This window comes from Polistes fuscatus, unplaced genomic scaffold (genome assembly GCF_010416935.1).
Source record: "Polistes fuscatus isolate 324 unplaced genomic scaffold, CU_Pfus_HIC Scaffold1, whole genome shotgun sequence".
Lineage (NCBI taxonomy): Eukaryota > Metazoa > Arthropoda > Insecta > Hymenoptera > Vespidae > Polistes > Polistes fuscatus.
Window position 1 is genome coordinate 11,749,623 of NW_025112997.1, and position 16,389 is coordinate 11,766,011.

At 30.9% G+C, this 16,389-nt stretch overlaps 1 protein-coding gene across 2 annotated transcripts in view; it reads left to right on the top strand.

Moving 5' to 3' along the window:
- The window catches only part of LOC122521202 (DE-cadherin), a 157,682-nt gene that overhangs the window by 129,651 nt on the left and 11,642 nt on the right, over positions 1-16,389 (top strand). The gene's annotated exons all lie outside the window — the stretch shown is intronic.

The window sequence follows — 16,389 nt, forward strand, 5'->3', positions numbered from 1 at the left end:
TAGAAGATTCTGTTTATAGTAATTATTCAAAGATTTATGAATTAAAAAATGGGTTTTATTCTCTTGAAGAAAATTTTCCTTGAACTAAATTTTCCTTTAACTTGTTTTGATATTTTTACATCGGATATTTTATACATTCGTAATAATACATGTTGCCTACTAGAAAGATCGAATGATTCAATTTAATAGGTCGTTGAGATTTTCGTAAATTTATCTTATCATTAAAAATAAATAGCTTATCGTATTAAATTGAAAATCTCTGATAATTGCATATTTTAAAAAGTATATATCAGGTTTTATTTTTCTAACGTAAAGCGATAGAAAAAGAAAAAAAGTTCAATCAACTTGAAATGCCTTAAAAAAGATTTTCCAATTTTGTGCGAACTTTTAGAACAAAGATATTGTAATAAAAAAAAAACTTTTGTTGTATTTAACTTCGTAAAAAAATCTTTGGCAATTTTAGAAGATATTTTCAATAACAACAAAAATATTATTATTATTATTGTTATTATTATTATCGAAAATAGTCTTCTAAAATTCGATTTGATCGATCGACTTTTGTTTAAAACGAAAGAAGAAGAATTAAAAAAAGGAAAGGAAAGGAAAGGAAAAGAAAGGAAGAAATAAGAGTGTCACGCGAAATTCACGCTAAAGTAAAAATAGAAAGTAGAACACCGTAATGATATATTCCCAAGCATACTACTACTATCCTCAAAGCACCCCTTTGCCGCTGCTACCCTTAACCATCCCTTTTCCATTCGTCGCCTTGGGAAACGATTCTTGCTAGTACACAACCGATCTATATACTTTAATCACGACTATAACGATGCTGACAGTAGTCACGAATTGGAAAGAGATAGTAAGATAAAGAAGAATAATTTAAAAACATACAAAATACAAAATAATCAATTTTACAACCATCATCACCCTTCGAACGAATTTTTTTTCGATGGTACAGGAAGGAAAGAAGGAAGGAAGGAAGGGTTGGTGGTACCTTTTGCCAAGATATCGCGAACTCGTGTGAGAATTAAGGGGTAAAGGGGGGTGAGCAGGGAGGGGGCAAACATTGTTGGCGAGAAAAGCAGGAATAGCTTGACTAATTTCGTGAGACCGCTCAATAACGCTTGAATTATCGTCTTTCTCGATAATAAAACTGGTAACACTACGTCACGCAACTTCATTCTCACATTTACGTAACGAGACATTTTCTTTTTCGGGACGAGTATAATCGAAAAGTCAAAAGGGAAAAATTTTCATTTCGAATATATTTTATATATTTTAAATTTGAAATTAAATCATCATTTTATGAATAATAAATTAAAACAATAATATACAATAATATATTATTTCTATTTTCAAATGTATATACCTCATCTAATGTGAAAATCGTTAAAGTTATATAAAATATCTTTTTTTTTTTAAATTAATATACATACGTATTAATTAATACCAATGTTAATTATTTCAAAGGCAATATTTTCTAATAGAAAACTAAAATGATATAGCTATAATAAACGGGATATGGAATTCTAGTATATCTAGTCTGTATATAGAATTTGTGGTTGGAAAAAGGCCAGGAAAGGTGATGAAAGAGCAAAATGGTGATACATAATATATGCTTCTGACTAGATAAATCTCTTTGCATGATGATAAACTTGCAGTATTATTAAAACTATATAGATTTATTCTCAAAAAATGTTTCTATTTAATCGAATAAATATATAAATAATATTTGATATAACACAATATTATTAGTACACACGTTTTCTTCGATAGTTTTAATCAAATTTTTTATTCCATACAAAATTTTTGTTCTTTTCATTATCAATAGACAAATATAAACTACTATAACTGCCTCGTATCTAGCGAATCATTATCATGACATTCTTGAAATAAACCACATTCGGGGTCTCTTCGCGTGAGATTTCAATTACACGGGTCAACGTTGATATTATTCAGCATATCAATTTGAGGTACTATCATTTTCCCAAATTAATGAATTGCGCGAAACGTAAACGTAAACGAAACGAAACGAAACGCAAAGGTTAACGCAAACGTATAATAAAATCTTTAAAAATATCTAATTAATTTGATATTATCTAGAACAAGAAAAAGAAAGAGAGAGACAGAAAGAGATAGATAAGAGAACAAAAAAAATATCCATTTCAAAATTTGATTAAAACGCGAACAGTAGCAATGAATGTTCGACAGTAATAATTTCAAATGTCTAATTCGTCAGAAACCCTTTGAGGGTGATGGTGAGGGGAGAGAGGGGGAGGAGACCCTCTTGAATTATACTAAAGTCAAATGAACGTATAATGGACAATGTAGGAGGAGGTTTTCACAAGAAAACAATACAATTTCAAATATATTCACGCACACATACACACACGTATAGGAAAACTCGTTATTGGTTCACAATTGATCGTTTCGTCGTAGTAACTAGGGAACAATCATACGAATCGTAGTAAATTTCATTAATACGTTTCAAATGAAAGTTAAAGAAGAAGAAGAAGAAGAGGAGGAGGAGGAGGAGGAGGAGGAGAAGAAGAAGAAGAAGAAGAAGAAGAAGAAGAAGAAGAAGAAGAAGAAATAAAAGTAGAAGGAGGATTAAAGTTCGTTGTACTGGTGCAACGATAACGTACATCGTATATGGGATATATTTAATTAACCAAAGATCAGTTATGACCAATGAACGAGAATATTGTTTGGTATCAACTTATATTTTGTATCACGTAATATTACGTCGTTCTATACTTCGTTGTTCCTTCTTTCATTTTTTTAAATGAAATATATATATATTTTTTTTGTTATTAAAATTGCAATCAGATTATTTGCAGCAACCTTTTTTCGTGTTTATTCATTTTAGTCGAGAAAAAAAGTTTTCATTCCATGAGCAACGTTCCGTTAAAATTTTCAAATTTGTCAAATTTGTTTAGTAATAAAAAAGAAAAAATAAATGAATGTTAATAAAACACGGTTTTAGTTGAAGTTAAATATATATATCGATATATTATAAAACCAAACCGATTTTTTTTCCATAAATATATTCTAACGATAATTTCTTTTATAATGCGTTTATTCTGCCAAATTATACATCGTTAAGACACACACACACAAACATATACATACACACACGTAGACATCATTATCTTATTTCCCTTATTAACCCGCGAGACTTAATAAGAGATAAATTTATTCGAAAGGAGTGAAAGAAACTGACATCTCGCGTATCTCTGAAAGAACATTCTTTGGAATAAGCTCGGTCAGCCGAGATAAGGACGGCCAAGTCTTTTCCATAATCTTACTGGGTTTCCATTTTTTATTACGACATGCTACGACGAGAATGAGAAAAAAAAGACATAAAAGAATAGGGAAAAGAGAAGGAAAGATTATGAGAAAAATAAAAAAAAACCACGTCGTTGTTAATCTTTTTATTCTTTCTCTCTCTCTCTCTCTTTTTTTTTCTCTTTTTTTCTTTTATTCATTTATTTTATTCCTTCCTCCCTTCACTAACAATTAGAATAAATAAAGAGCATGCGAAAGGGGAGAGGGTATATCGTAAATATGATGATATAACTGTAACCATTAAATAAACAGACCACCCAGGACTAATGCACAACGTGGTTTTTTATTTTCCAAACGTTAACGTAATCCCGCATAGGGATGAAAATGATGATGCATCATTGACGTTATTCACGTAGGAAACTTTCCAGTGATAATATACAATCATACGAAATACACGACATATGTTATCTAGGGTAAATTTGTATCTAAAGAAGAAAGTTTTCTATAAATAATTTCCGTTCGAACGTTAGTTCTTCTTTGTGTATGTATATATATACGTATAGAGATGTTTTATATCCCACACACACACACGCATACACACATATTATATATCGTATGTATGCAGTGAATCATTTATTGAAAGGTTTTTTTTTTTTTATTTCAATATCAAATACAGCGTCGAAATAATTGATCGATCGAAAAAATAAAACCTTTTAACGTTGTTTTCGTCGTACAAACGAGTATCTCAATTCGCGTTAAAATACGAATATATTTGAGAAAAATACGAATTCAATATATTCAAATTCGAATTCGAATTTTTATTTCTATTTTTTATTTTAATTCTCAGATCATAATCATAGATATCATATAATCATAAGATATTGAATTGTAGATCAAGTGTAAATTGAAAAAATGTCTGAAACTAACAAAAAAAAAAAGAGAAAGGAAAAAAAGCAGTAAAAAGTAGCATTACTGTACAAAGTGAGATATTTAACATTTAAAGTTTGCATAACTTTAAAATTATATAATATGATTGTCTATGCAAAAGCTGCATATAATTTTTTTAATAAATATTGCACAAAGTGTTTAACTTTTTTGAATAAATACGATTATTTAAAAAAATTAGAATATTTATATTTTATAAAAGTATTATACCTTACTTGTTTAAAATTTAATAATTAACTAGATATTATTATCCCACTTGCTTGTTAAAAAATTTGCATCAATTAATGTAAAGCACAAAATTGTTTTTTTTTTCTTTTTAATATATTTTGTCACATAATTTTGAGTAAAGTAACATTATTTAATTTATTAAAACGCAATGTTATTTATAAAAAAGAAAAATATCTATCATAAAAGACTCATAATATAATAAATTATTCTAAGAACGTATTATGTATTTGTGTTGTTATATATATATTTGTGTTGTATCTTACTTAAATTAGTAAGTAATAGTTAAAAAAAAAAAAAAATAAAAAATAAAAAAGTAACTGCAAGGGGTATCGATATTAGACGTATGAATTTTTCAAAAATATTCTATTTGAAGCTCGACTGGAAAAGTTGATCAATGATGCACTGCACGTCGACGTGTTCTCCTTTCCCATATATGTAAGATGAGAGTGTATATGTAGGATGCAAGCGTGCGCACGCATACACACACAAATATATATTATATATCTATATTTTGTTCGTTCATTCCTGCTTCATAGACTTGCTAGCAACTTCCAATCTCACTTTTATGAGTCTCGGCGAATCTATCTATCTATCTATCTATCCATCTATCCATCTATTTCTCTTTCTTACACGCATAAGTTTCCCATTGCACGTTCAATCCAAAATCGTAAATGAAAATCCAGAGGTGGCTTTGTGACGTCAACTTTGACGACCAAGAGAAAGAGAGAGATATATGTGTATATATATGGATGATAATAAAGAGCCAATAAGATAGCAGATTTTCGAGTTACATTGAACGTTGAATTTCTTTAGCATACTATATTATCTCTCGTTCGTTAACATCATCTAACGATAATTCCTAACCAATTCACGTTGTTTTTTATTTAAATAAAAAAAAGAAAAGAAAAAACAAAAAAATAAACACACTATTATCCTTGTAGTCGTCATTTTATTGGTTGATTAGTAGAAAAATTCCGACTAGAACTTTTCTTTCGATTAGCTTTCTATTTTTCAAAATACGATAGGTCGAATTTTTCAAAGAATTTAACTAGGAGGAAAAAAGGAAAAGAGAAGAAGTAGAGAAGAAAGGTATTGGCATTCGAGAAGTAGCACAGAGTTGTGTTTTCCAAAGTTTGGAAATAATCGAGCACAAAAGCCTAGCCTTCGGCTGGTGAGAGTAAAAGGAAGGAAGGAAGGAAGGAAGGAAGAGTATTGACGAGACTTAAAGTTGCTAGCGAGTAAACGTGCAAATGCCGACGGTAGCCAACTCGTTTTAATCGAGTTAGACGTAGTTGATAGTTGAGATAGACAAAGAAGAAAACGAAAAGAGTGATTTTCCTAGGATACTTCTACCTATACCAATGCCGTCCTACTGTTCTTGATAAATTCGAATAAAACATCGAATTATTCGAATTCGTTATTTATTTATATGTTAAATTATTTGTTCGTTCGATTAAAACGTTAATGAACAATTTTTTTTTTATCAATAACTATTAACAAATTATCGTCAGCTGTTAAGTACGCGTATGATTTATTCGTAATATTTAAAATTATATTGTAAGTTCTATATTAAATAGACTAAAGAACGTTATCTTCTTTTAATGAGTAAATAATTGACTTTTCGATATTTCCTAATAATTTGGAATAAATAGTAATGTAATTTTCGAAGAGATATTTAAATAAAATATATTATTCTACCTTTATTTCCTAATGGTTTTTTTCTTTTAAATTTTCTAATTACAAATTTTGTGTACAAAATATTTCTTCCTTTCTTGCGAAACTATGTCGAATTTAATTAAAAATATTTTTCGTCATAAGAAAAGGCATAAAAATATACTGTCAATTTTTGTATAAAGATAAATAATTTTTGAAATTAAATAAAAAAATAAAAAGGGAATACAACAAGAAACAAGTTATGAATACTAATCTTCCAAAATAACATTTAAACGTTTTAAAAAGAAAGCAAAAGAGAGATATATTAATAATGGCTTACGCCTAATAGAAACTATGACAGGAAACGTTAGGTCAGTCGACCGGTTAATTCTTTGAAAGATCATTTGACACAGAAGGGTGTGTCGTTTACTAGGATTATCCATATTGATAACAACACACAGTTCCATGTCGTGGAGACACGTTCGTGCAAAATTCGCTTTTACATCGAACCTTGTGTATCATCTAAACGTTTAATAGATACAACACCTATGTGATACGATTATATATTTATACATGTGCATACGGACAAATATATATGTCGCTACTACACGATGTCCTATAATTTGAAATACTGATGCCGATCTTTTCGACTATTATTATTATTTTTTTTAATTCTTATTCGTAGAGTTATATAAAAATTGATGAATATAAAAGACAAAAGAAAAATTATTCTTCCAAAACTTAGAACGAATTTTTATTCGATACGGTCTTTTGGCTCGTATAATATCAAATTTATAAGACACCCTGTAGAACTTAAAAAAGATACTTAGAAATACTATATTTCGCTCGATAACAAGAATAGACGAATAATAAAGATACCATATATCGATTTTCGTGAAAACTTTAAGAATAATTTATTTCGATACTAATAATAGAATATTAACGATTGATATATCTTAGTTTCTGTTAATTTAGTTTATTATTTCCGTGTAATAGGTGGTTCGTTGATCTAAATAAAGTTTAACAAAAGTTTTTCTTTTTCAATCATTAAGCTTATTCGAATAGCCATCTCGTAATGGACGAACTGTATTCGTTTTGTACATAAATTAATAAACTCGATTGAGTTTACAACCACAGCTGGCTGGCACTGACAATTCGCGTGCGAGCGAATCGGTACTTTCATTCGTAAGCCAATCAAGGTTAATACTAAAATAAGTAATAGATGTAATACGATAATCAATTGGAAAATTAGTAACTGTTTTATCCAATTATTTTATAATAATAATAATAATAATAATAATTCAATAAATATATTAACAAAATTCTACCTTCAAGCCATTATACTCGATATTTTTTTCTAATCTTGTCGCGTGTCACTTAAATAATAATTATTATTATAATAGTGTACACTTAGAAAAAAGAAAAAATTCTACAAAAAATTTAATAATTTAAATAAATATGAGAATAACAAAAATTGTTCAATCATATTAATATTATAATTTTGTCAATATTTAAACTCAAATCACTGTTATAATTACCTATAAATACATACATATATATGCATAATATACATGTATACGTGTTACACGTAACATATCTATATATAAAATACGATATTTCGTTTTATATTATTTCTATCGAAAAAGCGATTCGATTCGATAGTTATCGATAGTTATCGGGCCTTTCAGGAAATATCGTTTCCCGTGGTTCGCTATGCCAATATGAAAAATGTGAAACCGGTCCCAAGCGTGCTCTAGCACGGTCTTTCCGATTACGATCGCTGATAACACCTTTCAGAGAGACATACATGGAAACACATATACTCAAAATACATACAAATGTATCCTACTATCGCAAATACAACAAACAGAAACAGTTTCTTTCTCATCCTTTTTCCTAGGTAACGTGACCCACCCCTCCTCTTCCTCTCACATTGCATTGTCCTCTTACACACAACACACACACACACACACAACTCGTTATCTTCGTTGTCCTTTAAACCAAAGAGAATTCCAATCTCGTACGATCCTGTGAAAAAGATAGATCGTTCGTTCGTTCATTCTTCTACAAAGATTTCTTCTACCTTTCATTACGATTTCATTTAGGATCGGTTTCGCTTACGAGACGAGAGAGAAAGGATAGTCTTCTTCTTCTTCTTCTTCTTCTTCTTTTTTTTATTTTTATTCGTATTAAATTAGATTCTTGAATTCGAAAAGCAATAATTTTTGTAAGGAGAGAATTACGTTGACAAATATTCTTTTTAATCGTATATAACTCTACGATAAATACGAGTTAATAAAAACGAATAATACGTTAGTATTTTACTTTAAAAAAAAAAAAAAACAAAAAAAAGGAAATAGTTTTAAAATGAAAGATATTAAACTCGACTGCTATTATCAAACAATTACTCTTTCTATTTCATTTCGTTAATTAGGACATGATTGTTATTTACTGAAAGTAGAAGAGAACTCTTTTTCTAGGCAAATAATGATTTCCAGAGTAGAAAATTCTCTCTCTCTCTCTCTCTCTCTCTCTCTCATTCAGATTATTACGTCTCCGTAAAATCGTCTCGAATTTTTTGGCGCGAGAAATTACGACGATAAAGTTCGAGAACGTTTCTACGTAATTAGATATCCTGTTAGTCCGCGAAGAGGGGTAGGGGGGAGGGGGTCCTTCCACCTCGACAATATCCTTAAAAGCTCTCCAAAGTGGTAGCATAAAGTTGCAGGAAACTTTCGTAGAATGATTTTTTAACGTAATTCTATTTGAGTTATCGCATAAACGTGTGTGTGTCAGTGTAGTTTTCTTCTTCTTGCAAAAAAAATAAGCAAATTTTTTTTTATATATATATATATATATCTATATAAAATAATATATTCATCGAAATTTTTTTCTTGTTTTACTTAAAATTAAAACGATAAAACAATATAATATATCGTCGTAACGATTATTATTTAATAAATAAAAATGTGTTCAAATATAAGAAAACGACGATTCCCCCCCGTGATGTTGTCATATGTCGAAAACTCGGAGGGGGAAAGAAAAACAAAATAATTTTTGAGGGAATGAATGAATTCAAAAGATATTTCGATAAGGATAATATTAGATAAAGAGTATAATAAAGAATGTGAAAAAAAGCCAATATAATCGGAACGTATTCGATTAATCTCTACTCTCTCTCTCTTCCTCTCTCTTTGGCATGTCTTCCAATAAATGCTTTTAATATCTCCATTTAATCCTCGATTATGATATCATTTTTCTAATTTTTTACGTACTGCTACTGCTGCTCGGGAAGAAGAAAAAGAAGAAACAAGCAGGGGAAAAAAATTAAAAAAAAAAAAACCTCGAAAAAAATATGAATGAGAACTAACGACGCCAATGCGATACCGATTAACATCCTATTAGTTTCGAGTACCGGTGATACTCAATGGCCCATAAATTTCTCTTCTCTAGCAAACAACATACACATACAAAGACAAACACACATGTACACGCACGCGTACTATTTCTCTCCTTCTCTCTTTCTCTTCCTTCCTCTCTCTCTCTCTCTCTCTCTCTCTCCTTCCTCTCTCTCTTGACGGTTTCCGAAATTGCGGATTTATGCGCTGCTCGTTATTGAATCGAGTTTGCCTTATGGCACGAAATTAGGCCCGTTTAGAATTCCGGTCGACAATGCGGGAAACCTCGAGCGGGGATCGGCTTTATGCATCGATAACGCCTTCAATGGGGTGGATGGAGGAGGGAGGAGTGAGGAAGAAGGGGGAGTTACAAATAAAAGCCAATGTATCTCGTGCAAACGACCATTTGTGTTTTAAACCTTTTTCAAATGTATTCCTTCTTTTTTTATTCTTCTCTCTCTCTCTCTCTCTCTCTCTCTCTCTTTCTCTCTCTCTCTTTGTATATATATTTTTTATGCTTCATTTTTTGGTTATTTTATTCTTTTTTTCGTATTGTGGTTATTTTTTATTTTTTACTTTTAAAATTTATATTTCATTTCTTTCACGCGTACCCACACGTTATCTCTTTTGATTACCCTCTTTTTTTATTCTTTTTTTCTTTTTTTTCCTTTTTTTTTTTTGTATTTTTGCACGTCACCGATGTTCGCTTAAATAAAAGAAAAAAGGAAAAATAAAACACGATTAAAACGGGGAAGCGGTCCTCCCGTTTTACGCGTCACGCGTGTACAACCAACCAACAACCACCTCTACTAACAAAAATCAAAGATAGAATATGTGAAAAAGGAATAGAAATAAATACGTAACACACACATATGAAAAAAAGAGAGATAGAGATAGAGAGAGGGAGAGAGAGAGAAAGTTTCCCCTATATTCCGGGGAAAAATTTTCGAAAACGATATCTTCCGTTGGTTATCAATTTTTTTTGTTCTTTCTTTTTACCGAATTTCATTCCGAAATTGTAATGATTTTTCCGATAAGAGGAGGAGGAAGAGGAGGAGGACTGCAATTGATAAAAGAGCTTAAGCTATCGGTTAATAAAATGTTTATGTTAAAATGTAAAAGATTTTTCCAATGGTAATAATGGTTAATTTAAAGAAAAAAAAAAAGAAAAAAAAAAAAGAGAGAAAGGAAAAAAAATCGAAAGAAAGTAAAAAAAGAAAAATAGAGAAGGGCGGCACGAAATTGATAAAGTTGGAAAAGTCACGTAGCTTTGTAAACCCCATGGATTCCGACGTTATAACGAGCCAACGCCTGTTATACACGCTTTTTCGTTCACAACAAATTGTCGTCTTCTTCGTCTTCTTCGTCTTCGTCTTCGTCTTCGTCTTCGTCTTCGTCGTCGACGTTTTACAACTTATTTTCGAAGGTACGTGTACGCCAATGAGTTTCGGCCAATTGGAGCGGAAGAAGATATTGCCCGAGAGAGAAAGAGAAAGAGAGAGTGTAGTACTTTCGATCCGTGACTACTTCTGAGAACAACGAGCTTCGATTGGACTTCGAATGATTATAAATTCGAGTGATCATTGTAAAATATCGAAGACACGATACTTTAATTCCTTTTTTCTTCTTTTTTTTTTTTTTTGTAAATCATATATAATTTATAGATGATAATAATAATATAAATATAAATCGATCACACACGACGAGTGTATTCGATTATCATTAATGATCTTATAACGGAATTAATCGAATCGTAAAAAGAACAAAATTATTTAGAGAAATAAGATTCAAATATTTATATTGTCAAATTGTACTCTTAATTACTTTTTGTCTAACATTAAAAAGGAAATGGTAAATAAAAGCAATGTTTCACGAATATAGGGGTAAACGATAGGGGGGAATAAGTAAATCTGTAAGCGACAAAGGTGGTAATGAATCATCGTATATATATTCGAAAAAATAATCTGAAGCACTGATCGAAATTCAATTTGCAGTTTTTTTGTTTTGTTTTTTTTTTTTGTAAATTTGACGCTATCGCGACTCGCAATAACGATTCTCATTTTTTTCTCGAATATTTTATTATATAATTTTTATTAAAAAGAAAAAAAGCAAACCCAGCCAATCAAAAAAAAATCGTTCGCGAACGACGATGGTGGGGTAAACGGAGGATGATAAAAATCGCGCGAAAAATTTCAAAATTGTTGAGAGACGATGAAGAGAGAATCGTTGGAGGTAATAGGTGGAGGGGGGAGTATGAAGGGGGATATGGGGAGGGGTTAGATGAGTCGATTCAAAAATCGCGCGGGTTAGGCGTATTAAGTGCGGGCTAACCGCATTGCGGCGCCAGCTCACGCTCGATGAAAATGACATTGCATCGTCGCCGTCACGTATTGCGGTTGGTCGGGTGCATCGAAGAGAGAGAGACAGAGAGAGAAAAAGAGGAGAAGAGAGGAGAGGCTCGGTGCGAAACACACACACACACACACGCATTTATCCGTTCTATGGAACGAAAAGTAATTAGCAATAAATTTCTTCCCCTGTCACGAATCGCGGTACGCCATGATTGTTTCTTTTCTTTTTTTTTCTTTTTTTCTTTTTATTTTTCATTTTTCTTTTTTGATACATTATTCGCAAAGAAAACCTCTACCTTTTTCTTTCCATCTTGATTCCTCCCCCCTCTCTCTCTTTCTCTCTCATCATTCCTCGTTTGGGGATCGGATCATAGTATAAAAGAGATCGTAAAGGGGGAGACTTTTATTTCTTTTTTTTCCGTTCATTCATCGAAGAAATTCTTTTCATTTCTCTAACCGATCGATCGATCGATCGTTCTTTCGTTCGACGTCCGATCGAAATCTTCAAAATAGTCCCGGTCAAATGATAAAAGAACAAAACTTTTCTTTAACCGAATAGCAGTAGCTACAACAACGCACGCACACACACTCTTTTTCTCTCACATCGATCACCGAAGACTTATCGAAACTTGTTCGGACTCGAACCCTCGATCTCTTCCCCCATTCGTTTTTACATCGATCACAGAGTTGCTTATCAACGATAGATGTGTGTTTTAGAAAATAAAATAAAATAAAAGAAAAGAAAAAGAAAAAAGGGAAAAATAGGCCAGTCAAAAAGGGCCAAACTTCCTAAATTTTCTTATCAGCCTGCGAATTTGATCTAATGGTAACTTGACGACGCTGAATTGAATGATGCAATTTTTTTGCAATTTGATGTGTGAGCTTTGAGAAGAAGGGTAAAAAAGGGTAAAAACATGGCCTTATCTTAGAATCTAGGCATTTAATCGAAAAAAGTTTCAAACAAAAGTTGTAGAGAATTAAAAAATACATAAAAAATGTTCTATGGTTTATCTTCGTATTTGCAAAAATAAGCGAGAAATATTGGAAAAAAGATGGTAAAAATAATTGTAAGAGTGGGGAAGCAAGTCCCGCCTCTCCGTCGGCTTTTACACGCGAGCGTCCGTGTGTACTAATCACAAACGAAGGATCCTCGGTTATCTTTGGGTCTCTCGGCTATGAATGCAAGTAGTCCAGTCAACGCGGGCCGTTTCCTTCATATCTCAGGAAAGAAGGTAGAAACTTGATATAAGGGTAAATAGACGACGCTGAATCGAATGGTGCTAATTTTTTTGAGGTGGAAAGTGCCGTTTTTGAGAAAAAGGGCAAAAAAGGGTCAAAAATAACTATCTTAGAATCTAGGCATTTAATCGAAAAAAGTTTCAAACAAAAGTTGTAGAGAATTGAAAAATACTAAAAAAATGTTCTATGAGTTATCTTCGTATTTTCAAAAATAAGCGAATAAAATTGGATTGAAGATGGGAAAAAAATTGTAAGAGTGGGAGAAAGCAAGCTTATCCCTCCGTCGCGTTTTACAGGCGAGCGAGCTAGTGTGCGTGCAAGCGTCCGTGTGCACTAAACACAAACGAAGGATCTTCGGCAATCTTCGGGACTCTCGGTCTTGAATGAAAGTGCGAGTGAGAGAACAAACCAATATTTCTCTCTTTTTATTTATCATGCGATAACGAGTATTATTGTCCTTGGCCATCGATTGTTAAGCGTTCTGATATTTCTCTTTTTATATTTTTTCTTTCGGTAGCAAGAATTTTACGTCTTGGCCATCGAGCGTCGAGCGTTTTGTATATCTATATATATCGGCGTATAAGCGCGGCATTTTTAAATCGAATCTTGATGCTTATGGCACGCCGTTTCTTTATTTATTGTCAAAAATAATGAACCTTGAGTAAAAAAAAAATAATTCATTTTAACAGAAACTATTATTATTTAGTTGAGAGTAAAAATAATGAATTAATTTTGTGTCTCGCCATAAAATTAATTAGAATAATTAATTGATATAAATTCTTTGCCTCACAAAAATTTATTTATATATCAAATTGAATACGTATTCTCTTTAAGACGAAATTTAAAATTTAAATATTTTTCCTATTAAATTATGTATTTTATAAAATTTTAAATTACTGACTTTTTGTCTCGTAAAAATTTATTAGTTTATCAAATTAAATACATATTTGAAAAAGAAGAATTTTATAACCTCACATAAAATTAATTCAAGATATATATGAAAGGATATTCTAAAAACGTGGAATTTATTTTTTGTCTATACATAATTTTAATTCATTTTTATTATGTTATAAGAAAACAGTAATGCATTCTGATTCATCTTCGAAGTCTTAAGAATTGTACGAAATAAATTGAGCTATTATCAATTGATGCGTTAGCCTAAGTAGTAACGTCTTCGCTTCTCGCGCTGGGTATTAACGTTCGATTCTTCGTGGGGGAATTATTTTTTTTATAAGTTTTTCTATCCTTAACAAGGAGACGGTCAGTGAGTCCTACCTCAGATTTTTTTCAAATTTTGCACTAACGATATAAAATTTATTAAGAAATCAACATTATTACGCGAGTAATAAAGTTACTAATTATAAATTAAATAATATCCAATAAATAACAAAATTTAATTTTTAACGTGCCAAAACGAGACATTTTTTAGGATGATATTTACAGGATAAATTTGTAATTTAAGTAATAAATCTTCCTTTATTTGTGCAAGATGTAAAAAAATTTATTGCTTTTAATTTTTTTCTATATATAATTAGAAATTAGGAAATGTAAAAACAATTTATATAACCTAAGGAAAAACTTATAAAAAAAATAATTCCCCCACGAAGAATCGAACGTTAATACCCAGCGCGAGAAGCGAAGACGTTACTACTTAGGCTAACGCATCAATTGATAATAGCTCAATTTATTTCGTACAATTCTTAAGACTTCGAAGATGAATCAGAATGCATTACTGTTTTCTTATAACATAATAAAAATGAATTAAAATTATGTATAGACAAAAAATAAATTCCACGTTTTTAGAATATCCTTTCATATACATCTTGAATTAATTTTATGTGAGGTTATAAAATTCTTCTTTTTCAAATATGTATTTAATTTGATAAACTAATAAATTTTTACGAGACAAAAAGTCAGTAATTTAAAATTTTATAAAATACATAATTTAATAGGAAAAATATTTAAATTTTAAATTTCGTCTTAAAGAGAATACGTATTCAATTTGATATACAAATAAATTTTTGTGAGGCAAAGAATTTATATCAATTAATTATTCTAATTAATTTTATGGCGAGACACAAAATTAATTCATTATTTTTACTCTCAACTAAATAATAATAGTTTCTGTTAAAATGAATTATTTTTTTTTTACTCAAGGTTCATTATTTTTGACAATAAATAAAGAAACGGCGTGCCATAAGCATCAAGATTCGATTTAAAAACGCCGCGCTTATACGCTAATATATATAGATATACAGAACGCTCGACGCACGATGGCCAAGACGTAAAATTCTGTCTACCGAATGAAAAAATAGAAAGAGAGAAACATCGGTTTTCTTTCTCACTCGCACTCGTATACAGAACGCTCGACACTCGATGGCCAAAACGAAAAATTCTCGCTACCGAAAGAAAAAATATAAAAAGAGAAATATCGGTTTCTTGTCTCACTCGCACTCGTATACAGAACGCTCAACAATCGATGGCCAAAACAAACAATACTCGCTATCGCATGAAAAAATAGAAAGAGAGAAATATCGGTTTCTTCTTTCACTCGCACTTGCATTCATAGCCGAGAGACCCAAAGTAACCGAAGATCCTTCGTTTGTGATTAGTACACACGGACGCTCGCGTGTAAAAGCCGACGGAGAGGCGAGACTTGCTTCCCCACTCTTACAATTATTTTTACCATCTTTTTTCCAATATTTCTCGCTTATTTTTGCAAATACGAAGATAAACCATAGAACATTTTTTATGTATTTTTTAATTCTCTACAACTTTTGTTTGAAATTTTTTTCGATTAAATGCCTAGATTCTAAGATAAGGCCATGTTTTTACCCTTTTTTACCCTTTTTCTCAAAGCTCACACATCAAATTGCAAAAAAATTGCATCGTTTAATTCAGCGTCGTCAAGTTACCATTAGATCAAATTCGAAGGCTGATAAGAAAATTTAGGAAGTTTGACCCTTTTTGACTGGCATAAAAGTTTTCCCGTGCGTGCTATTGTCGTTGAGGAGAAGCCAGCAGCTTATTCTCACGTCTCCTCTGTTGTCCTGTTTTTAATGCGTACTCTCACACACTCGATTGTCTACTTACGTTTATTATAATGAGGACGAGAGATTTTCACTGCGAATAATGAGATTTAAATTAACCATGGGACGACAAACTGGAAATAAACGAGAGAGAATATTTTCTTCTTTTGTTTCTTTAATATTTGTTTTTTTTTTATTTTTCTTCCTTTATTATACGCCTAGAACTTGTTTGTCATTCGACGATTGTGAAAAATCTTT